Genomic DNA, 23,702 nt, shown 5'->3' on the forward strand with positions numbered 1-23,702 from the left:
CCTCCTGGTGTCTGTATCCGTCATCACCTTGGTGCTGGAGAGATGGGGCCTGCCCCAGCCTGCCGGGCTGCAAGGGACTCCTGTTGGGAGCAGCTGCATGGGAACCAGAGGCCCAAGAATGGGAGAACCCTATTGACCTGCTGTGAGCAGGAGACGGGGGTGGGGAGGGGGCTGGGGAGGTACCTGTACTCAGCTCTGAATGGGGGCTGGGGAGACACAGACACTGCTGATGATTGCTGCACTGTGGGCCCCTGGGTTACAGTCTATGCCCAGGCAGCTCCTCCAGTCACTGCCTGTCACATTACTGGATCTTGAGGGGAGCAGCCAGATCACTGCTGCACCCATAGGTGGGGGTGTTGGCCCCAGAAAATGGTAGAAAAGGGGGCCATGTGGGGTGCTGAATAGAAGCTTATTATCTGATAGTCCTATGTAAGCTATTTATGTGGTTGTATAACGTCTGTGTGTGTAGTTAGGAATCTGTAGTCTGTGTGGATCCTGAATATTTCTCTGCATGTGGTTGAGCATTGGGCAGAGCCCGGCCTGTGGACATGCTAATTAGCGAGGCCCTGTGGGACAATGGCACTGAATGGGCCAAGGACACACCTAAAGCATGAGGGCGGACACCTAAGAGCGGCCAGCAGAGAGAGGCTGAGGACCAGGTGATCTCCTGCAGCCAAGAAGAGGCCAGGAAGGAGGGATAAATAGGTCATGTGGTCGATGCCATCTTGGTTCTCAGCTCAGCACTTCATCCCAGAGGCAGCATTGCAGGGATCGAAGAGCCTGGAAGACCTGTGAACCCATCCTGACCCTAGGATGTGCAACAAGAACTCTTAAACCAGCAGCTGTAACATCTCTGCTAGAGGCTGCATTGAGAACTGGGACATTCGGTGCATGTAACATACTATTCCTTTAACAACCTTACTCTCATGCTTTTCTTTATTGTAATAATAAACCTTTAGGTGTTAGATGCTAAAGGATTGGCTCAGCATGATTTGTGGGTAAGATCCAGAGGGTAAATTGACCAGGGATCTGTGGCTGGTTTCTTGGGACCAGACAGAACTTGTTCGGGGTAGGTGGGATTGGGTGCTAGGACCCCCACCGGTGTATGAGGCCCGGGGCCATCGGGGGCATGGATATTGCTGGGGTGCCGGAGGGGTTTTGCTCGTGAGGCTTCAGGCAGGCAGCTGAAGCGCTCTGTGGGACTGGTTTGTGGCCTGTGTGGAGAGGTCACCAGTCTGGGGGCTGTAAGGAGCCCCGAAGTTGAGCAATTCGCCCTGAGCAGACGCCCTCAGCTGTGCCCAGACACGGCCCGGTCCGTCACACTGCCCCTCAGGCTGCAGGCCTCTCCTCGCTCTCAGCCAGGCCAAGGGCTGAGCCCTGCTGTGGCCTGCCCCAGCCAGCCAGCCCAGCTCCTCCTCCTGCACAAACAGTCCCGCCTGCTCCTTTAGCAAAGCAGAGCGGGCTGGTTGTGGAACTTCTGGGAGACTGAGGTTCAAGTCCCAGGTCTGCTGCAGAGCCCTTGGCCCTGCCACTCCCCTGAGTGGGCCTCAGCTCCCGTCTGTGAAACGGGGACACTGATTCTAACTCGTCTAAGGGGAGCATTTTCAAAGCCCTAAGGGAGTTGGGAGCACAAGTGTGTGACTGTGCTTTGTGCCCACTGCTTGGTGCTCCTAAATCCCCCAGGTGCTTAGCTTGGGAGCTTTTCTGGGCAGGGGCTGCGGCTAGGGTTGCCAGGTGTCCCGTTTGAACCGGACAGTCCAGTATTTGAGCTTTCTGTCCAGGAGATAAATTGAGAAAATATCTCAGTTTTCTAAATAAGATGTACTCTAGGTTGTGATGCAATGGCAAGTATGACTGGTATTTTTATTGACCATCTGGCAACCCTGGCTGCGGCCGCCTCTCACTACTCTGGTGTGGACAAAGCACTGCAGTCATCCCGGGACAACGCCCCCAGAGACGCTCTCCCTCTGGGGCAGGGTCCTTTAATGCTTTTCACACTGACATAGGCTACGGGACAGCCCCTTGGACACGGGCATGAGTGTCCCCGCGGGGCGGTATCCCCCGGACGCTGCGCAATGCAGAGAAGAGGGGTGAGTCCTGGGGGATTGGTGGGACAAGAGACGTTCCGTTATTTTAACCCCACCCGCTATAAAGCAGCAAAACCCTGGGTCCAGGTACTCAAAAGTGCAGGGCTCTGCTTCTGCGGGATTAGCCGCCCCTTCTCGGCTGGGAACACGCAGGCGAAGCATCAAAGGGCTCCCACCCCACTGAGATGGTGACTGCATGTCTCGGGAAGGGAAGAATCCAGCCATGGGGGGGGGGGGGGGGGAGGGATCCCCTCTGGCACTGACAGAGAGGCCCAGAGACATGCAGAAGGAAAGTTCGGGAGGGAGGGGGCAGAGATACCAGGTAGGGAGGAGGACGGAGGTGCAGCTAACTCTGGTACTCGTGACACCCAGACCCCATCTCTCCCCACCTCCTTGGACCCAGGCAGCACCTGCTCCTTTTTGTCTCCTCTCCCATTGACTGCCGCCCTCCTCACCACCAGGTCTCCCAAAGGTTCCTCTCCCCAAATGTTTCCCACTCCCCTCCCACTGTTCCTCGCTCCCAAATCCCTGGGGTCCAGTCAAACAAACGTCTCTTCCTCCCTCCTGTGGCTGGCACCTCCATGTCCTGTAGCCTGGCCCCCCTCCCTTTACTCCATCCTTCACCAACCCTTCCAGCTCCTTGAGTTCCATTTCTTCCAGCCTCCACCCCAACTCCCTCCATCTGCATCTCCACCCCAGCCCTGCCTCCCAGCCCCGCCTCTTAGCCCCCGGCCCCAAACCTTCCCTTCCCTGGTTCTTCCCTCTCCAAACTGCCTGGTCTGGTTATTTCTAGGCCAGGGGTGAAGCAGGAGCCATTCTGCTGGGCACTCTGCAAACACAGAACAAGGACAGTCCCAGCCCCACGCGTCTGGCCCTTGAAGAACAAACCCAGAGGCAGAGGGACCTGGACAGACGGGATGGTGGGGGGCAATTTCCCTCAGCAGCTTGGGCCGTCCTGGCAGAATGGTGTCTCAGTCTCCTAGGAGATCACGGTAGTGGGAACCAACTGTCCATGTTGTGCTAGACAAGGGCGATAGGAAGCCGCTCTGGGGTGCCCCACTAAGCCTGGCGGGCTGGGGGCGGGGCTTTGGGTGCTGTCAGCACGCTGGGCTGCACAGCCACAGTGTACTCCAGGGATCTGGTGGCCAAGTAGTGTAGTGGCTGCACTCCCAGGGTATGTCTACACTACAAAGTTAGTTCGAACTAACGGACGTTAGTTCGAACTAACTTTAATAGGTGCTACACTAGCGCTCCGCTAGTTCGAATTTGAATCGAACTAGCGGAGCGCTTAGTTCGAACTAGGTAAACCTCATTTTACGAGGACTAACGCCTAGTTCGAACTAGCTAGTTCGAACTAAGGGCTGTGTAGCCCTTTAGTTCGAACTAGTGGGAGGCTAGCCCTCCCCAGGTTTCCCTGGTGGCCACTCTGGCCAACACCAGGGAAACTCTATGCCCCCCTCCCGGCCCCGGACCCCTTAAAGGGGCACGGGCTGGCTACGGTGCCCGTGCCAGGTGCAAGCCTGCCAGCACCCAGCTAGCAGACCCTGCACCTGGCACGGCACAGAGCCACCCACCCGATGCCCCCCAGCCCACCCCCTCTTGCCGGGACCAGGCTGGCGGCTCCCAGGAGTTTGCCCTGGACCGCAAGAGGCGGGCACCTTCCTGGGCTAGTGCGGACATCGTGGACCTCGTCCACGATCTCCGCACTAGGCACAGGAAAGTGGCCGTCTAGGGCAGGAGAGCTGCCAGCCTGGCCACCAAGGACCAGGTGTGCATGAAAATCAAGGGGGTCCACTGAGACCCCCGACACTGAGCCCTGAGCTTACAATGGCCATCCTGGGTCAGACCAAAGGTCCATCTAGCCCAGTAGCCTGTCTGCCGACAGCAGCCAACCCTAGGGACCCTGGAGGGGATGGACCGAAGACAATGACCAAGCCATTTGTCTCGTGCCATCCCTCTCCAGCCTTCCACAAACTTTGGGCAGGGACACCACTCCTACCCCCTGGCTAAGACTACTCCATGGACCCAACGTCCATGACTTGATCTCACTTCCCTTTCAACTCTGTTCTAGTTGTAGCCTTCACAGCCTCCTGCAGCAAGGAGTTCCGCAGGTTAACTATTTGCTTTGTCAACAACAACAACAACTTTCTCTTACTAGTTTCAAGCCTGCTACCCAGTCCTTTCCTTTGGTGTCCTCTAGTCCTTCTTTATGGGAACTCAGGAAGAACTTTTCTGAATGCACCCTCTCCACCCAACCCCTGCTTTTAGAGACCTCTATCCTGTCCCCCCTCCGTCTCCTCTTTTCTAAGCTGAACAGTCCCAGTCTCTGTAGCCTTTCTTCATCTGGGACCTGTTCCCAACCCCTGATCATGTTAGTTGCCCTCCCCTCTCCCAGCCTTTCTCTTCCCCTCTCCCACCTCCTTTTCCCAGTCTCCCCCAGTTTTTTTTTCAATAAAGACAGAGTCAATGTTGGAAGAAACGTTATCTTTATTTTGTACATCAATAAGAAGGGGGGCTAAGGAAGGGTAAGTGGAAGGAGGTGAGGGAGGAATGGGGTACGAGCCCCCGATGGCGAGGACTGGGCTGGCTCTGCGGGCTTCTGGGGGTGGAAGCTCTCCTGCAGCCCCCCAATTACTCCCCCTCCCCAGATGGCAGCCTGCGGCAAGTGCAGCTGGGCTGATGGCCGAGTGGTGTGATGTGCCCAGTGTGGGCACTCAGGGCACTCCAAGCCAGAACTTCTTTGCAAGCGGGGCACCCCTTAGAACTGTGTGTCCGGGGTGGGGGTCGGGACCCTTTAAGCGCAGCCCTCGGCTAGCCTGAGACAGCATCTCCATGCTCTAAGTCCTCCTTTTATGCCCTGCCGGCACTGCTTCCGGCCATCCTTAAGCCCTGTTCAGAGTCCACTCAATGTGGACTTGCTAGTTCGAACTAGCAAAACGCTAGTTCAAACTAGTTTTTAGTTCTAGATGCGTTAGTTCGAACTAGCTTAGTTCGAATTAACTAATTCGAACTAAGTTAGTTCAAACTAGCGCTGTAGTGTAGACGTACCCCCAGTCCACTGCCCTGAGCCTCCAAACACCCCCCACCACCTACCCCTGACTCCTGCACCACAATCCCTGCACTGCGCCCCCCCTCACTCCTGGACTCCCTGCCCTGAGCTCTCCACACCCATACACTCTCCAGCCCCCTGTCCTGAGCTCCACCATACCCCTGCCCTGAGCTCCCCATCCTCCCACACTCCCCACCCCCTGCCCTGAGCTCCCCCACATCCTCACACTCCTCATCCCCCGCCCTGAGCTCCCCATACTCCCACATTCCCCATCCCACTGCTCTGAGCTCCCCCACATCTACAAACTTCCCACCCCCCTGCCCTGAGCTCCCCCACATCCTCACACTCCATCCCCCTAACCTGAGCTCCCCACACCCACACACCCCAGCCCTGAGCTCCCTGGATTCCACACATTCAAATTTCTCACAGGTAATTTCCTGTCATTCAGTTTGGACACAGGCCGGCTAACCTTGTGAGGAGGGCTTTAAACTAGGTTCGACGGGGACAGGTGAGCAAAGCCCACAGGTAAGTGCTGAATGTGCGGGACTGAGAGATGGGTTGGAAATGGGGGGGATTACGGCCTATAATGGGAAGGAGCAAGGAGGGTCAGGGCACAACAGGGAGGCAAGATCAAATCAGTATCTTAGATGCCTATATACAAATCCAAGAAGTATGGGTAATAAGCAGGAAGAACTGGAATTGCTAACCAATAAATACAACTTTGATATCATTGGTATTACAGAAACCTGGTGGGATGGGACGCACGATTGGAATGTTGGTATGGAAGGGTACGGCTTGCTCAGGAAGGACAGACAGGGAAAAAAGGGAGGAGGGGTTGCCTTGTATATTAAAAATGTACACACTTGGACTGAAGTGGAGATGAACGTAGGAGATAGCTGTGTAGACAGTCTCTGGGTTAAGCTAAAAGGGGTAAAAAACGAGGGTGATATCATGCTAGGAGTCTACTACAGGCCACCTAGCCAGGTGGAAGAGGTGGATGAGGCCTTTTTTAAACAATTAACAAAACTAGCCAAAGCCCAAGATTTGGTGGTGATGGGGGACTTCAACTATCCAGACATATGTTGGGAAACTAACACAGCGGGGCGCAGGCTATCCAAGAAGTTTCTGGACTGCATTGGAGACAACTTTCTGTTTCAGAAGGTTGAAAAAGCTACCAGAGGAGAAGCTGTTCTGGATTTGGTTTTAAGAAATAGGGAGGAACTAGTTGAGAACTTGAAAGTGGAAGACAGTATAGGGGACAGTGATCACGAAATAATAGAGTTCATGATCTTAAGGAAAGGTAGAAGGGAGACCAGCACAATTGAGCTAATGGATTTCAGGAAGGCAGATTTTGATAAGTTCAGAGAACTTGTAGGTAAGGTCCCATGGGAAGCAAGACTGAAGGGAAAAACAACTGAGGAGAGTTGGAAGTATTTCAAAGGGACGTTGTTAAGGGCCCAAAAGCAAACAATTCCGCTGTGTAGGAAAGATAGAAAATATGGCAAAAGACCAGCTTGGCTTAACAAGGAGATCTTGCATGATCTCAAAATAAAAAAGGAGTCGTATAAAAAATGGAAACTAGGACAACTAACAAAGGATGAATATAGGCAAGCAACACGGGAATGCAGGGGCAAGATTAGAAAGGCAAAGGCACAAAATGAGATCAAACTAGCTACAGGCATAAAGGGAAACAAGAAGACCTTTTATAAATACATTAAAAGCAAGAGGAAGACCAAGGACAGGGTAGGCCCACTGCTTAGTGAGGAGGGAGAAGCAGTAACAGGAAACTTGGAAATGGCAGAGATGCTCAATGACTTCTTTGTTTCGGTCTTCACCGAGAAGTCTGGAGGTGTGCCTAAAGTAGTGAATACAAGCAGAGAGAGGGTAAGTTTAGAAGATAGGATACACAAAGAACAAGTTAAAAATCACTTAGGAAAGTTAGATGTCAGCAAGTCACCAGCTCCTGATGAAATGCATCCCAGGATACTCAAGGAGCTGATAGAGGAGCTATCTGAGCCTTTAGCTATGATTTTTGAAAAATCATGGCAGACAGGGGAGATTCCAGAAGACTGGAAAAGGGCAAATATTGTGCCCATCTATAAAAAGGGGAATAAGAACAACCCAGGAAACTACAGACCGGTCAGTTTAACGTCTGTCCCAGGGAAGATAATGGAGCAGGTAATTAAGGAAATCATATGCAAACACTTGGAAGGTAATAAAGTGATAGGGAATAGCCAGCATGGGTTTGTGAAGAACAAGTCATGCCAAACTAATCTGATAGCTTTCTTTGATAGGATAACGAGCCTTGTGGATAAGGGAGAAGCGGTGGATGTCATATACCTAGACTTTAGTAAGGCATTTGATACGGTCTCGCATGATATTCTTATTGATAAACTAGGCAACTATAACTTAGATAGGGCCACGATAAGGTGGGTGCATAATTGGCTGGGTAACCGTACTCAGAGAGTTGTTGTTAACGGTTCTAAATCCTGCTGGAAAAGGATAACAAGTGGAGTTCCTCAAGGGTCTGTTTTGGGACCCGTACTGTTCAATATCTTCATCAATGATGTAGATATTGGGATAGAGAGTACGCTTATTAAGTTTGCAGATGATACCAAACTGGGTGGGGTTGCAACTTCTTTGGAGGAGAGGGACATAATTCAAAATGACCTTAGCAAGTTAGGGAAATGGTCAGAGGTAAACAGGATGAGGTTTAATAAAGAGAAATGCAAAGTGCTCCACTTAGGAAGGAACAATCAGTTCCATACATACAAGATGGGATGCGACTGTCTAGGAAGGAGCATGGTGGAAAGAGATCTAGGGGTCATAGTGGACCACAAGTTGAATATGAGTCAACAGTGTGATGCTGTTGCAAAAAAAGCAAATATGATTCTAGGTTGTATCAACAGGTGTGTTGTAAGCAAAACTCGTGAAGTTGTGGTACCGCCCCAGGGTCAGGAGCATGTCAGGTCTCTTCAGACATGCATGTGCCTATTGGGCCACGGCCCCTGGGTGTCACGCAGCTGGAGCGTGGCATGGCATGTGCTTGCACGTGCACAGGTGTCTGTGTGATCCGTGGGAGGCATGGCCCACGTGCGCGGTCCCTGGTCTCCCTCCCGCCTCCTCCCCCGAACTACTTAATTCGAACTACTTCCCCGGTACGGTCTCCCTGGATGACCCTGCCGACTCCAGTGCTGGAACTCCTTGTGGTGGCCCCTCCGGTGTGCCCAGGTCAGGGCCCTCCAGTCCCGGCTCGCTGCCTCCCGGGCTGGCACGGACTGCCCCGCCCCCCAAGAGTCGGTCGAGGGCAGGGAAGTAGGGGCAGGTGGCAGCCCCTGCTGCGGCGCCGCCCCTGGTGGCCATGGCGTACGCCTGCCGCAGCTGTTTTACTTTCAGGTGCTCCCACGGCAGAAGATGCAAAAGGCCCTGGAAGGAAAGCCCTCCTGCTTTTTTACCACGGGAGGATGTGGGCTACCAACCGAAGCTCTGAGCCAAGGACTGAAGGACCCGTCCAAGCCGTGGCCGTACTCCCGAGACTTGACCGAAGCCAGCTCTCTCTTCCATGACTGCTGCAAGCCTCAACCGAGAACGTGGCGAGTGCTCCCACAATTCCCTCTCCCCCTTTCCATTGAGGATTCTGAAGGACCGTCAGCTGGTGATTTTTGGCTCTGACTGTAAGGGATGAATTGAGCCGGGAACGTAGCTGGTCCTCTTGGGCTGGGCAGAAGCTTTTGATGGGATGAGATGGGTTTTGGTCAGCCGGCGTGTGCCTAAAGAGCGTGGGTGGTGGCGATGCGGGAGAAGCGGCGCGTCGGAGGGAATTGCTCGCGTGTCCTGTTGTTGAGCAGTATGGCGAAGGCAGAAGTTCTCTTTGTGAGGGGTTTGGCGTGCCTGGGAGTAGTAGAGCAAGGCCAGTGTTGATGCTGTGGCAGCTCTTTGTCTAGGCGTTTTGTCTAGGCCTGAATGAAGGCTCTGGGTAGCGTGGTCCAGAAGTGCTTTGTTCCACGAGCGTCTGGAGAGCCTCCCTGGCGCGCTCCCTGAGCGGGTCCCGGCGGCCCTTGTGGGTGGGAAAAGGGCAGGAGGAAGCCCTGTTGCCTGAGGACAGAAGAGGAGGCCTCCGTGCCTCCCACACAGGAAGCGGGGGGCTGCCGAGAGCTTCCCCGCAGGCGGCATCCTGGCCTGGCCTTTAGCTACTTGCAGCCTGGAGTGAAGGCGCGGAGTCAAAAGAGGCCGGCCCACACGTAGCAGAGGATGGTTTCGATCCATCGACCTCTGGGTTATGGGCCCAGCACGCTTCCGCTGCGCCACTCTGCTCCCTTGGGGCTAGACTGCCCGCAATCCACTCTAGCACCTGGGCTGCACTGGCACGGCCAGGCAGAGGAGCAGGCTGCTAGGCAGCGTTTCGGAAAGCCCTTCGATGTCTCTGTGGCGCAATGGGTCAGCGCGTTCGGCTGTTAACCGAAAGGATGGTGGTTCGAGCCCACCCGGGGACGTGGCTACGCTCGGCCTCCTGGCGCTTGCTAGCGGGCTCCCTTTTGCCACCTCCAAGCCATCCCTCTCGGCCTCGGTGAGGTCACCTTGTGGCCGGCAAGGTTCAGGGGCCGTGCCGTGCCACAGGAGCCTGTCTCCCAGCAACCGCGCCGGGGCCTCGGCCTCAGGGCTTAAGCCGGGCAGGTGTCGTTCCCCTCCCGCCTCTACGCCAGCTGAGAGGGAGAAACGCACGAGCCGCGCGGGTTCTTAGCCGCCTCCCTCCTGCGGGCCTGTTTGCTGCGCAGACCTCTGGGCCTGTCTCATGCCTCCCCTGGGAAGCGTGGCCGCGCGAACTGAGCCCCAGTCGCAGCTCCTGAGGTTTCCTGTGCAGCCTTGGACTTGCATGGCTGCCATGGTTTCTCTTTGGAAGGGACTCGGTCCCGCTTGGACAGGCGACTCGCCCGTGTGACTCCAAACGCCATCTTGTGGCTGTCTTTTTCCCCCACAGCCAGAACACCAGGATTCGCCTCCCACGGCAGAAGATGCAAAAGGCCCTGGAAGGAAAGCCCTCCTGCTTTTTTACCACGGGAGGATGTGGGCTACCAACCGAAGCTCTGAGCCAAGGACTGAAGGACCCGTCCAAGCCGTGGCCGTACTCCCGAGACTTGACCGAAGCCAGCTCTCTCTTCCATGACTGCTGCAAGCCTCAACCGAGACCGTGGCGAGTGCTCCCACAATTCCCTCTCCCCCTTTCCATTGAGGATTCTGAAGGACCGTCAGCTGGTGATTTTTGGCTCTGACTGTGTGACGGACCGGGCCGTATCTGGGCACAGCTTAGGGCGTCCGCTCAGGGCGAATTGCTCAAATCCGGGGTTCCTTACAGCCCCCGACTGGCGACCTCTCCACACAGGCCACAAACCAGTCTCACAGAGCGCTTCAGCAGCCTGCCTGAAGCCTCCCGAGCAAAACCCCTCCGACACCCCAGCAATATCCGTGCCCCAGATGGCCCCGGGCCTCATACACGGGTGGGGGGTCCTAGCACCCAATCCCACCTACCCCGAACAAGTTCTGTCCGGTTCCAAGAAACCAGCCACAGATCCCTGGTCAATTTACCCTCTGGACCTTACCCACAAATCACGCTGGGCCAATCCTTTAGAATCTATATCTAAAGGTTTATTATTACAAGAAAGAAAAGCCTGAGAGTAAGGTTATTAAAGTACAGTACGTTACATGCACCGAATCTCCCAGTCCTCGATGCAGGCTCTAGCAGAGATGTTGCAGCTGCTGGTTAAAAGTCCTTATTGCACATCCTACGATCAGGATGGGTTCACAGGTCTTCCGGGCTCTTCAATCCCTGCAGTGCTGCCTCTGGGATGAAGTGCTGAGCTGAGAACAAAATGGCCTCGACCACATGGCCTCTTTATACTCCTTCCTGGCCTCTTCTTGTATGCAGCAGGTCACCTGGTCAGAGGCCAATCTCTATGTTTCCTGCTGGCTGCCCTCAGGTGACAAATCCCATTCTTTGGGTGTGTCCATAGCCTATTGAGAGTCATTGTTCCACAGGGCTTTGCTACTCAGCCTGTCCATAGCCATGCTTAACACATTCACAGAAATATTCAGCTTCCACACAGATCACAGATTCCTACCTACACACATAGACATTATATACTCACATAAATAGTGTACATAAGATTAACAAACAATAAGCTCCCATTCAATACCCCACATGGCCCCCCCATACCAATTTCTGGGGCCAACACCCCCACCTAGGGGTGCAGCAGCGATCTGGCTGCTTCCCTCCAATTCAGCAACGTGACACCCCCAACGCAAAATTGATGCAGGAAGTGATGCCAGTAACATCACTGAGGGCATCACAGGCCTCCCCCGTCAAAATGGTGGTGTGCCTCAGTTTCCTTCTTACACAGGACCTTCTGGCTGGAACCCTTTTTGTCCTGTAAGAAGTTCCAAAACCAGTTACAAGTGTTAACCATGAAAGAGCAACATTACAATGTCCTCTTACATACCGTCTGTCGTTTGGTACATCTCCAGACAGATTACATGGTATTTTCATAAGCTCATGCACACTGTATACCGTTACAATTCTCTGCAACAATAATACATTGGTTACAAGAATTAACATCAGTAACAAAAACAATCCTATATCAGGTGTATATTGACATTCCCCATCATGCCCCTTCTCTGGCCCCACACCATTGCAGTTTTTTCCCTTCAGGTTCAACCTGCAAATCTTCTTTGTCAAAGCAAGTCCTGCCCCTCCCCCTTGTCCTCTGGGCTCCAGGCCTGAAACCTCTGGCCAGACCAAGACAATGGGCTGGCTGGGCGTGACTCCCTGGCTCACAATGGCCCTGGAATTCTCCCCCTTCCCCCACTCAGTGGGGTAACAGCAGTAAGCTGTAGACTCCCAAGTCTCTCCTCTGTCCCTCTCCAACCTCTGTTTCCACATGGAACCAGATATCAACCTCCCTGATTGAGTATGAGTGTCCACAGTGTCCAGAGATGGGAGCATAACTGCCATCTCCTGCATCCTAGAGAGAGTGACCACACAGCTGTTCTGCTCTGCATACTTGGCTACACAGTCCTTCTCCTGAATCTGAGACACTAAGTTCCCACTCTCCTCATTCACCTGGGAACAATCCTGTCCCACACACACTGACTTCCCAGCAAGCTGGTCACCCACAGTCACTGGGTTAGCAGCCTGCTCCAGTTCTCTGGATGTTCCTGCCTCATCTGGAACAACCCTCAGTCCCTCTGAGAATTCTCCAACACCATCCACACTGGGTTTCCCTAAACCCAAGTCATTGGAGTCACTGTTAACAGACAAATTCTGTCTGTCCGGCACCAAAACAAGTGCCTCACACAAGAAGCTGCTGCCGTTTACAGGCAGAGCTTTCTCCTGAATGCCTTCTCCCAGCAAGGCCCTGTCACCTCTACAAGCACTGCCAGGACTCTCCTCCCTATGAGATTCCTTAAGCAGCCGTTCACCCTTCCCTGGCTCTGCAGTAGCATTGCCCTGCTGAGCCCCAACCAATTCCTCCTGCACTTCCCTTACTCCCTGAGTTATCTCTGGCCCCTCAGGTGGATTCACAGATAATCCCCTCTCAGGCACATAGACAGACCCACAAGAGACAGGGTCAGAGGCATCTTCACTCCCTGTGCAGCTCTCTAGATGGCTGTAAACGTCCACACCATCATTAGGCACCAGAGTTAACACGCCCTCATTCTCTCCTTGTGCCCGGGCTAAGGGGTCTCCCTGCTCCCACCGAGTAGCTCCCCCCTCTGCCAGCAACACAGCAGCATCAGGCACAATATCAGGGTCACCACTGTCTGGTCTCTGGGGTTCTGGTAAAACACTGACTGTCTCTACCTGAGTCACCTCATCCCTCTCCCCAGCAGACACAAACCTTGGGTCACCCCCTTCCTGGGCCTTAGCCATATCCAGACCCAACTCTGGGACAACCACACTGCTCTCAGCCTTCACAGGCTGTGGGGCACCTTCCGCAGACATAGGAAGAAACTCTTCCCCACACACAGCCAGACAACCAGAGACAGCTTCTCCCTTGTCCCAACACCCCTGGCTAATCTCAGGCATATAGCTAGCCACTGGGACAGCTTCCTTTACTGCCCCACTGCTACTTCCACCAGCCAAATTGCCAGCTTGCACACACTGTGCTTCTTCACACAAATCACTTTCAGCTTGTGCAGGTTCAATTCCACAAACCTCACCAGCCACCAACTCCTCAACTAAAACTTCACTCTGGCCAGCCACTCCAGGCTGCCCCAGAGAAACATTTCCCTGACTTCTGGGCTCTTCCTGCCCTGGTTCTGATTCCAGCCTCACCTCTGAGGCATCAGACGGGCCCTCACCCACAGGCTCACTGCCCCCCTGCACAGACACACAGGCATCTGCCACAGGCACACATGTAGAGACACTTTCCCCTTGGTTACAGGGAGACTGACCAGCTCCAGGAAACTTTTCATACCCACATGCACCCCCTTCCCAAACCTCCCTGCTAGCTACAGGTAACACAAAAGGTTTGCATTTACACATGCTTTGGGGTTGGGTTTTCACATCGGCTGGGTAAAATACGTCTGCCATATCATAAGCACACCGCCTACCCACAGAGTTACACATCGAACCCTCTTGTTCTTTTAGTCTCTTAAGCTGGAGGTCAAGTCTAGCATTTTCCTCCCTGGCTAGGGCCATCTTCTTTGCATGCTCTGCCATTCTCTCTGCATGTTCTGCTTTTCTCATCTCAAGTTCCAGATCCATCTCCTGCTTTCTCTTAGCAATTTCTTCATCTGCCTTCCGCCTTCTTTCAGCAGCCTCCTTGGCTTGCTTCTGCTCCTTTTCATCCACATCTCTGGTTAATAACAGCACTACCAGATCTAGTTTAGAGGCCCTTTTCCTAAAGGCAATGCCTCTCCCCAAGCACAAATCCTTCAGAGTACTTTTGCTCAGACTCTCATATAATTCCGGGTTCATTGCAGCGGCTCTTTAATCAACCAAACTCTCAACACCAAAAATCAAATTTAGACAGCGTGGGGTCCAGATCCCAAAGCTCAATTGACCAAGATCTGTGGATCCTGCCGACTACGCCACTGTGACGGACCGGGCCGTATCTGGCCACAGCTTAGGGCGTCCGCTCAGGGCGAATTGCTCAAATCCGGGGTTCCTTACAGCCCCCGACTGACGACCTCTCCACACAGGCCACAAACCAGTCTCACAGAGCGCTTCAGCAGCCTGCCTGAAGCCTCCCGAGCAAAACCCCTCCGACACCCCAGCAATATCCGTGCCCCAGATGGCCCCGGGCCTCATACACGGGTGGGGGGTCCTAGCACCCAATCCCACCTACCCCGAAGAAGTTCCGTCCGGTTCCAAGAAACCAGCCACAGATCCCTGGTCAATTTACCCTCTGGACCTTACCCACAAATCACGCTGGGCCAATCCTTTAGAATCTATATCTAAAGGTTTATTATTACAAGAAAGAAAAGCCTGAGAGTAAGGTTATTAAAGTACAGTACGTTACATGCACCGAATCTCCCAGTCCTCGATGCAGGCTCTAGCAGAGATGTTGCAGCTGCTGGTTAAAAGTCCTTATTGCACATCCTACGATCAGGATGGGTTCACAGGTCTTCCGGGCTCTTCAATCCCTGCAGTGCTGCCTCTGGGATGAAGTGCTGAGCTGAGAACAAAATGGCCTCGACCACATGGCCTCTTTATACTCCTTCCTGGCCTCTTCTTGTATGCAGCAGGTCACCTGGTCAGAGGCCAATCTCTATGTTTCCTGCTGGCTGCCCTCAGGTGACAAATCCCATTCTTTGGGTGTGTCCATAGCCTATTGAGAGTCATTGTTCCACAGGGCTTTGCTACTCAGCCTGTCCATAGCCATGCTTAACACATTCACAGAAATATTCAGCTTCCACACAGATCACAGATTCCTACCTACACACATAGACATTATATACTCACATAAATAGTGTACATAAGATTAACAAACAATAAGCTCCCATTCAATACCCCACATGGCCCCCCCATACCAATTTCTGGGGCCAACACCCCCACCTAGGGGTGTAGCAGCGATCTGGCTGCTTCCCTCCAATTCAGCAACGTGACAGACTGTAAGGGATGAATTGAGCCGGGAACGTAGCTGGTCCTCTTGGGCTGGGCAGAAGCTTTTGATGGGATGAGATGGGTTTTGGTCAGCCGGCGTGTGCCTAAAGAGCGTGGGTGGTGGCGATGCGGGAGAAGCGGCGCGTCGGAGGGAATTGCTCGCGTGTCCTGTTGTTGAGCAGTATGGCGAAGGCAGAAGTTCTCTTTGTGAGGGGTTTGGCGTGCCTGGGAGTAGTAGAGCAAGGCCAGTGTTGATGCTGTGGCAGCTCTTTGTCTAGGCGTTTTGTCTAGGCCTGAATGAAGGCTCTGGGTAGCGTGGTCCAGAAGTGCTTTGTTCCACGAGCGTCTGGAGAGCCTCCCTGGCGCGCTCCCTGAGCGGGTCCCGGCGGCCCTTGTGGGTGGGAAAAGGGCAGGAGGAAGCCCTGTTGCCTGAGGACAGAAGAGGAGGCCTCCGTGCCTCCCACACAGGAAGCGGGGGGCTGCCGAGAGCTTCCCCGCAGGCGGCATCCTGGCCTGGCCTTTAGCTACTTGCAGCCTGGAGTGAAGGCGCGGAGTCAAAAGAGGCCGGCCCACACGTAGCAGAGGATGGTTTCAATCCATCGACCTCTGGGTTATGGGCCCAGCACGCTTCCGCTGTGCCACTCTGCTCCCTTGGGGCTAGACTGCCCGCAATCCACTCTAGCACCTGGGCTGCACTGGCACGGCCAGGCAGAGGAGCAGGCTGCTAGGCAGCGTTTCGGAAACCCCTTCGAGGTCTCTGTGGCGCAATGGGTCAGCGCGTTCGGCTGTTAACCGAAAGGATGGTGGTTCGAGCCCACCCAGGGACGTGGCTACGCTCGGCCTCCTGGCGCTTGCTAGCGGGCTCCCTTTTGCCACCTCCAAGCCATCCCTCTCGGCCTCGGTGAGGTCACCTTGTGGCCGGCAAGGTTCAGGGGCCGTGCCGTGCCACGGGAGCCCGTCTCCCAGCAACCGCGCCGGGGCCTCGGCCTCGGGGCTTAAGCCCCGAGCCCAAGCGCGAAAGCTCCAGCCGGGCAGGTGTCGTTCCCCTCCCGCCTCTACGCCAGCTGAGAGGGAGAAACGCACGAGCCGCGCGGGTTCTTAGCCGCCTCCCTCCTGCGGGCCTGTTTGCTGCGCAGACCTCTGGGCCTGTCTCATGCCTCCCCTGGGAAGCGTGGCCGCGCGAACTGAGCCCCAGTCGCAGCTCCTGAGGTTTCCTGTGCAGCCTTGGACTTGCATGGCTGCCATGGTTTCTCTTTGGAAGGGACTCGGTCCCGCTTGGACAGGCGACTCGCCCGTGTGACTCCAAACGCCATCTTGTGGCTGTCTTTTTCCCCCACAGCCAGAACACCAGGATTCGCCTCCCACGGCAGAAGATGCAAAAGGCCCTGGAAGGAAAGCCCTCCTGCTTTTTTACCTCGGGAGGATGTGGGCTACCAACCGAAGCTCTGAGCCAAGGACTGAAGGACCCGTCCAAGCCGTGGCCGTACTCCCGAGACTTGACCGAAGCCAGCTCTCTCTTCCATGACTGCTGCAAGCCTCAACCGAGACCGTGGCGAGTGCTCCCACAATTCCCTCTCCCCCTTTCCATTGAGGATTCTGAAGGACCGTCAGCTGGTGATTTTTGGCTCTGACTGTAAGGGATGAATTGAGCCGGGAACGTAGCTGGTCCTCTTGGGCTGGGCAGAAGCTTTTGATGGGATGAGATGGGTTTTGGTCAGCCGGCGTGTGCCTAAAGAGCGTGGGTGGTGGCGATGCGGGAGAAGCGGCGCGTCGGAGGGAATTGCTCGCGTGTCCTGTTGTTGAGCAGTATGGCGAAGGCAGAAGTTCTCTTTGTGAGGGGTTTGGCGTGCCTGGGAGTAGTAGAGCAAGGCCAGTGTTGATGCTGTGGCAGCTCTTTGTCTAGGCGTTTTGTCTAGGCCTGAATGAAGGCTCTGGGTAGCGTGGTCCAGAAGTGCTTTGTTCCACGAGCGTCTGGAGAGCCTCCCTGGCGCGCTCCCTGAGCGGGTCCCGGCGGCCCTTGTGGGTGGGAAAAGGGCAGGAGGAAGCCCTGTTGCCTGAGGACAGAAGAGGAGGCCTCCGTGCCTCCCACACAGGAAGCGGGGGGCTGCCGAGAGCTTCCCCGCAGGCGGCATCCTGGCCTGGCCTTTAGCTACTTGCAGCCTGGAGTGAAGGCGCGGAGTCAAAAGAGGCCGGCCCACACGTAGCAGAGGATGGTTTCAATCCATCGACCTCTGGGTTATGGGCCCAGCACGCTTCCGCTGTGCCACTCTGCTCCCTTGGGGCTAGACTGCCCGCAATCCACTCTAGCACCTGGGCTGCACTGGCACGGCCAGGCAGAGGAGCAGGCTGCTAGGCAGCGTTTCGGAAACCCCTTCGAGGTCTCTGTGGCGCAATGGGTCAGCGCGTTCGGCTGTTAACCGAAAGGATGGTGGTTCGAGCCCACCCAGGGACGTGGCTACGCTCGGCCTCCTGGCGCTTGCTAGCGGGCTCCCTTTTGCCACCTCCAAGCCATCCCTCTCGGCCTCGGTGAGGTCACCTTGTGGCCGGCAAGGTTCAGGGGCCGTGCCGTGCCACGGGAGCCCGTCTCCCAGCAACCGCGCCGGGGCCTCGGCCTCGGGGCTTAAGCCCCGAGCCCAAGCGCGAAAGCTCCAGCCGGGCAGGTGTCGTTCCCCTCCCGCCTCTACGCCAGCTGAGAGGGAGAAACGCACGAGCCGCGCGGGTTCTTAGCCGCCTCCCTCCTGCGGGCCTGTTTGCTGCGCAGACCTCTGGGCCTGTCTCATGCCTCCCCTGGGAAGCGTGGCCGCGCGAACTGAGCCCCAGTCGCAGCTCCTGAGGTTTCCTGTGCAGCCTTGGACTTGCATGGCTGCCATGGTTTCTCTTTGGAAGGGACTCGGTCCCGCTTGGACAGGCGACTCGCCCGTGTGACTCCAAACGCCATCTTGTGGCTGTCTTTTTCCCCCACAGCCAGAACACCAGGATTCGCCTCCCACGGCAGAAGATGCAAAAGGCCCTGGAAGGAAAGCCCTCCTGCTTTTTTACCTCGGGAGGATGTGGGCTACCAACCGAAGCTCTGAGCCAAGGACTGAAGGACCCGTCCAAGCCGTGGCCGTACTCCCGAGACTTGACCGAAGCCAGCTCTCTCTTCCATGACTGCTGCAAGCCTCAACCGAGACCGTGGCGAGTGCTCCCACAATTCCCTCTCCCCCTTTCCATTGAGGATTCTGAAGGACCGTCAGCTGGTGATTTTTGGCTCTGACTGTAAGGGATGAATTGAGCCGGGAACGTAGCTGGTCCTCTTGGGCTGGGCAGAAGCTTTTGATGGGATGAGATGGGTTTTGGTCAGCCGGCGTGTGCCTAAAGAGCGTGGGTGGTGGCGATGCGGGAGAAGCGGCGCGTCGGAGGGAATTGCTCGCGTGTCCTGTTGTTGAGCAGTATGGCGAAGGCAGAAGTTCTCTTTGTGAGGGGTTTGGCGTGCCTGGGAGTAGTAGAGCAAGGCCAGTGTTGATGCTGTGGCAGCTCTTTGTCTAGGCGTTTTGTCTAGGCCTGAATGAAGGCTCTGGGTAGCGTGGTCCAGAAGTGCTTTGTTCCACGAGCGTCTGGAGAGCCTCCCTGGCGCGCTCCCTGAGCGGGTCCCGGCGGCCCTTGTGGGTGGGAAAAGGGCAGGAGGAAGCCCTGTTGCCTGAGGACAGAAGAGGAGGCCTCCGTGCCTCCCACACAGGAAGCGGGGGGCTGCCGAGAGCTTCCCCGCAGGCGGCATCCTGGCCTGGCCTTTAGCTACTTGCAGCCTGGAGTGAAGGCACGGAGTCAAAAGAGGCCGGCCCACACGTAGCAGAGGATGGTTTCGATCCATCGACCTCTGGGTTATGGGCCCAGCACACTTCCGCTGCGCCACTCTGCTCCCTTGGGGCTAGACTGCCCGCAATCCACTCTAGCACCTGGGCTGCACTGGCACGGCCAGGCAGAGGAGCAGGCTGCTAGGCAGCGTTTCGGAAACCCCTTCGAGGTCTCTGTGGCGCAATGGGTCAGCACGTTCGGCTGTTAACCGAAAGGATGGTGGTTCGAGCCCACCCAGGGACGTGGCTACGCTCGGCCTCCTGGCGCTTGCTAGCGGGCTCCCTTTTGCCACCTCCAAGCCATCCCTCTCGGCCTCAGTGAGGTCACCTTGTGGCCGGCAAGGTTCAGGGGCCGTGCCGTGCCACGGGAGCCCGTCTCCCAGCAACCGCGCCGGGGCCTCGGCCTCAGGGCTTAAGCCCCGAGCCCAAGCGCGAAAGCTCCAGCCGGGCAGGTGTCGTTCCCCTCCCGCCTCTACGCCAGCTGAGAGGGAGAAACGCACGAGCCGCGCGGGTTCTTAGCCGCCTCCCTCCTGCGGGCCTGTTTGCTGCGCAGACCTCTGGGCCTGTCTCATGCCTCCCCTGGGAAGCGTGGCCGCGCGAACTGAGCCCCAGTCGCAGCTCCTGAGGTTTCCTGTGCAGCCTTGGACTTGCATGGCTGCCATGGTTTCTCTTTGGAAGGGACTCGGTCCCGCTTGGACAGGCGACTCGCCCGTGTGACTCCAAACGCCATCTTGTGGCTGTCTTTTTTCCCCACAGCCAGAACACCAGGATTCGCCTCCCACGGCAGAAGATGCAAAAGGCCCTGGAAGGAAAGCCCTCCTGCTTTTTTACCTCGGGAGGATGTGGGCTACCAACCGAAGCTCTGAGCCAAGGACTGAAGGACCCGTCCAAGCCGTGGCCGTACTCCCGAGACTTGACCGAAGCCAGCTCTCTCTTCCATGACTGCTGCAAGCCTCAACCGAGACCGTGGCGAGTGCTGCCCGTGCTCCCACAATTCCCTCTCCCCCTTTCCATTGAGGATTCTGAAGGACCGTCAGCTGGTGATTTTTGGCTCTGACTGTAAGGGATGAATTGAGCCGGGAACGTAGCTGGTCCTCTTGGGCTGGGCAGAAGCTTTTGATGGGATGAGATGGGTTTTGGTCAGCCGGCGTGTGCCTAAAGAGCGTGGGTGGTGGCGATGCGGGAGAAGCGGCGCGTCGGAGGGAATTGCTCGCGTGTCCTGTTGTTGAGCAGTATGGCGAAGGCAGAAGTTCTCTTTGTGAGGGGTTTGGCGTGCCTGGGAGTAGTAGAGCAAGGCCAGTGTTGATGCTGTGGCAGCTCTTTGTCTAGGCGTTTTGTCTAGGCCTGAATGAAGGCTCTGGGTAGCGTGGTCCAGAAGTGCTTTGTTCCACGAGCGTCTGGAGAGCCTCCCTGGCGCGCTCCCTGAGCGGGTCCCGGCGGCCCTTGTGGGTGGGAAAAGGGCAGGAGGAAGCCCTGTTGCCTGAGGACAGAAGAGGAGGCCTCCGTGCCTCCCACACAGGAAGCGGGGGGCTGCCGAGAGCTTCCCCGCAGGCGGCATCCTGGCCTGGCCTTTAGCTACTTGCAGCCTGGAGTGAAGGCGCGGAGTCAAAAGAGGCCGGCCCACACGTAGCAGAGGATGGTTTCGATCCATCGACCTCTGGGTTATGGGCCCAGCACGCTTCCGCTGCGCCACTCTGCTCCCTTGGGGCTAGACTGCCCGCAATCCACTCTAGCACCTGGGCTGCACTGGCACGGCCAGGCAGAGGAGCAGGCTGCTAGGCAGCGTTTCGGAAAGCCCTTCGAGGTCTCTGTGGCGCAATGGGTCAGCGCGTTCGGCTGTTAACCGAAAGGATGGTGGTTCGAACCCACCCGGGGACGTGGCTACGCTCGGCCTCCTGGCGCTTGCTAGCGGGCTCCCTTTTGCCACCTCCAAGCCATCCCTCTCGGCCTCGGTGAGGTCACCTTGTGGCCGGCAAGGTTCAGGGGCCGTGCCGTGCCACGGGAGCCCGTCTCCCAGCAACCGCGCTGGGGCCTCGGCCTCGGGGCTTAAGCCCCGAGCCCAAGCGCGAAAGCTCCAGCCGGGCAGGTGTCGTTCCCCTCCCGCCTCTACGCCAGCTGAGAGGGAGAAACGCACGAGCCGCGCGGGTTCTTAGCCGCCTCCCTCCTGCGGGCCTGTTTGCTGCGCAGACCTCTGGGCCTGTCTCATGCCTCCCCTGGGAAGCGTGGCCGCGCGAACTGAGCCCCAGTCGCAGCTCCTGAGGTTTCCTGTGCAGCCTTGGACTTGCATGGCTGCCATGGTTTCTCTTTGGAAGGGACTCGGTCCCGCTTGGACAGGCGACTCGCCCGTGTGACTCCAAACGCCATCTTGTGGCTGTCTTTTTCCCCCACAGCCAGAACACCAGGATTCGCCTGCTCCTGGGTGGCCTGTGTCCCTTTCGGGCCATGGCGGCCGCTATGCGCCCGTAGACGGCCACGTTCCTGCTCCTAGTACAGAGATCATGGACGCTGGGGCCCTGCCCCCAAACCTCAATGAGGTCCATGACCTCCACACTAGACCAGGAGGGTGCGCGCCATCTACGGCCCCTGGCTGGCCCCTGGGTGCTGGGGGACTGGGCGGGGGGACGGCTCGCTGGCACTGGCTGCCTGGCTCATCCTGCAGCCGCCGGCTCGGGGCAGAGACTGCTGGCAGGGCTGGCTCTGGCAAGTGCCGTCTGGCCAGAGTCTACCCCTTTAAGGGCCCCAGGGCTGGGGAGAGGAGAGGAGTTTTCCTGCTTTGGCCCAGAGCAGCCACCAGGGGAACCTGGGGAGGGCTGGGCTCCAGCTACTTCGAATTAAGTGGCTACACAGCCCTTAATTCCAACTACTGAATTCGAATTTGGCGTTACTCCTGGTAGAATGAAGTTTACCTAGTTCGAATTAAGTCCAAACTAGCGGTTTGTATGTGTAGCACCTATGAAAGTTACTTCCAACTAACGGCTGTTAGTTCGAATTAACTTTGTAGTGTAGACATACCCATAGTTCCTATACAACTAGCAGCTAATGGGTAGTCTCCAGTAGTTTAAATCTTGGGGCATTTGGAAAAGGAGGGGGAGCTACATGTGTGCGGGGTGTATTGTTGCCCTCTGCTGGATGGACTGTAAATGCTTTATGTATGTATCATATGCCCTATAGTGCTAACAGTTAATGGAGATTCTCCTCTAGCTCACACCTGGCATTTTCTAAAGTAATATATGTGTGTGTATGTGCGAGAGAGAGCAAGAGCCTGGGGGCTCCCTCATGTCTCCTCCCCATCCTGATCTGCTTGGCTTAAGTGCAGGAAAGAAGAAGTAGTGAGCTTTGTGTATTTGACATCAGGTGGAAGCAGGGGAATGGAGGAGTAGTGGGAACAAGAGCACTTGGCTTCTTTTCCTGCAGACCGAGAGGGGTGGGGACTGGGTTGAGCTATATAAATCAGATGCCGCTCCATGCCTCAGTTTCCCCCTTCATACAATGCCGATGACACAGAGAATGTTTGTAAAGTGCCTTGTTGTTAGCCCATGGGGCAGAGGGGGAAACTCGGTCTCAGAAGCAGACTGGGGGGAGGTAAAAGCCTACCTAGGCAGCGCTGGTTCCACTACGTCACGCTGCCAGACCGGTCTGAGTGGGTCCCTCTCTTGGCTGCTCCTCCCCCCAGGAGGAGTGGGTTCCTCTCCATCGGCTGCAGGAACCAGCATTTCAAGGTCTTTGCCAATGGGCAGCCGTTCTGCAATTCAGCTCTGCCGCGGCTTCCAGCAGATCGATACACTGGAGATCGATGGTGCCGTGGTCGGGTCCTGTGCCCAGTTGTGAGCCCGACCGGTGCCGCTGCCCAGACGGAGATGAGTGGCACACACACGACACCCCCCTACGGCCGCCCTCGCAGACCCAATAAACCTCTCCCTTTCGCAGAACGACTCTGCTCCTGCGTGGTTCTGGGGCTACTTGTGTGTGTGTCCTAGACCCCCTTTCTGCTCAGCGCAGGTAGAGACTCCTCTGCAGGTAGAGCTGAGTGCGACGCCTGCACTGGGATGGCGTATTGGGATAATGTACTGACAGCTCCTCTGCGCCACCCCTCCTCTTCCTGCCGCTGCAACATCAAATTAACCTTCCTGGTCTGCCCCCGTCCTCCCTCCGGTACCAGGAGACCCCACGCATGATGGGAGGGGCTGCAAACTGGGGAGCAGGCTACTGCAGGGCTGAGGGCAGCAAACCAGCCCCCAGAGCCCTGCAGGGCCTGGCCACGGGGAAGGGGAACTGATGTGAGCAGCATTTAGAGCTGGGGGGGGGCTGTGGGGAGGAGGACAACGGAGCCACGAGCAGGACAGGGGGTGAGCCAGCACCAGTAAGTCTCAGGGGGTATGTCTACACTACCCCGCTAGTTCGAACTAAAATCGGGCTCCATGCTCAGCTGTGAGTCCGAGTCCCATAGACAAAAGCGCCCCAGGGCAGTGGTGGAGTCTCCACATGTCAATGGGTCTAGTGCAGGCCAGAGGCCTTGCTGGGATGCGCTAGGGCAAAGCCCAGGGCTGGGGCCGGACGGGAGCCCGTGAGAGGCAGCGGGGCGAGTGGGAGGCTCTAACTCTTGCTCCTGGCCAGGAAGTCCAGTGCTGGGT

The 23,702-nt window shown here is 56.4% G+C and overlaps 6 non-coding genes across 6 annotated transcripts; 4 read left to right on the forward strand and 2 right to left on the reverse strand.

Moving 5' to 3' along the window:
* Positions 1-9,378: 9,378 nt before the first annotated feature.
* On the reverse strand, positions 9,379-9,450 carry TRNAM-CAU (transfer RNA methionine (anticodon CAU)). Its single transcript has one exon. It is a non-coding gene; the product is annotated as a tRNA-Met (tRNA).
* Positions 9,451-9,555: 105 nt separating this feature from the next.
* Positions 9,556-9,629, forward strand: TRNAN-GUU (transfer RNA asparagine (anticodon GUU)). Its single transcript has one exon. It is a non-coding gene; the product is annotated as a tRNA-Asn (tRNA).
* Positions 9,630-15,991: 6,362 nt separating this feature from the next.
* Positions 15,992-16,065, forward strand: TRNAN-GUU (transfer RNA asparagine (anticodon GUU)). The gene has a single exon. It is a non-coding gene; the product is annotated as a tRNA-Asn (tRNA).
* Positions 16,066-17,616: 1,551 nt separating this feature from the next.
* TRNAN-GUU (transfer RNA asparagine (anticodon GUU)) lies at positions 17,617-17,690 on the forward strand. Its single transcript has one exon. It is a non-coding gene; the product is annotated as a tRNA-Asn (tRNA).
* Positions 17,691-20,698: 3,008 nt separating this feature from the next.
* Positions 20,699-20,770, reverse strand: TRNAM-CAU (transfer RNA methionine (anticodon CAU)). Its single transcript has one exon. It is a non-coding gene; the product is annotated as a tRNA-Met (tRNA).
* A 105-nt stretch (positions 20,771-20,875) lies between these two features.
* Positions 20,876-20,949, forward strand: TRNAN-GUU (transfer RNA asparagine (anticodon GUU)). The gene has a single exon. It is a non-coding gene; the product is annotated as a tRNA-Asn (tRNA).
* Positions 20,950-23,702: the final 2,753 nt, after the last annotated feature.

Source organism: Pelodiscus sinensis, chromosome 25 (genome assembly GCF_049634645.1).
Source record: "Pelodiscus sinensis isolate JC-2024 chromosome 25, ASM4963464v1, whole genome shotgun sequence".
NCBI classification, from domain to species: Eukaryota; Metazoa; Chordata; order Testudines; family Trionychidae; genus Pelodiscus; species Pelodiscus sinensis.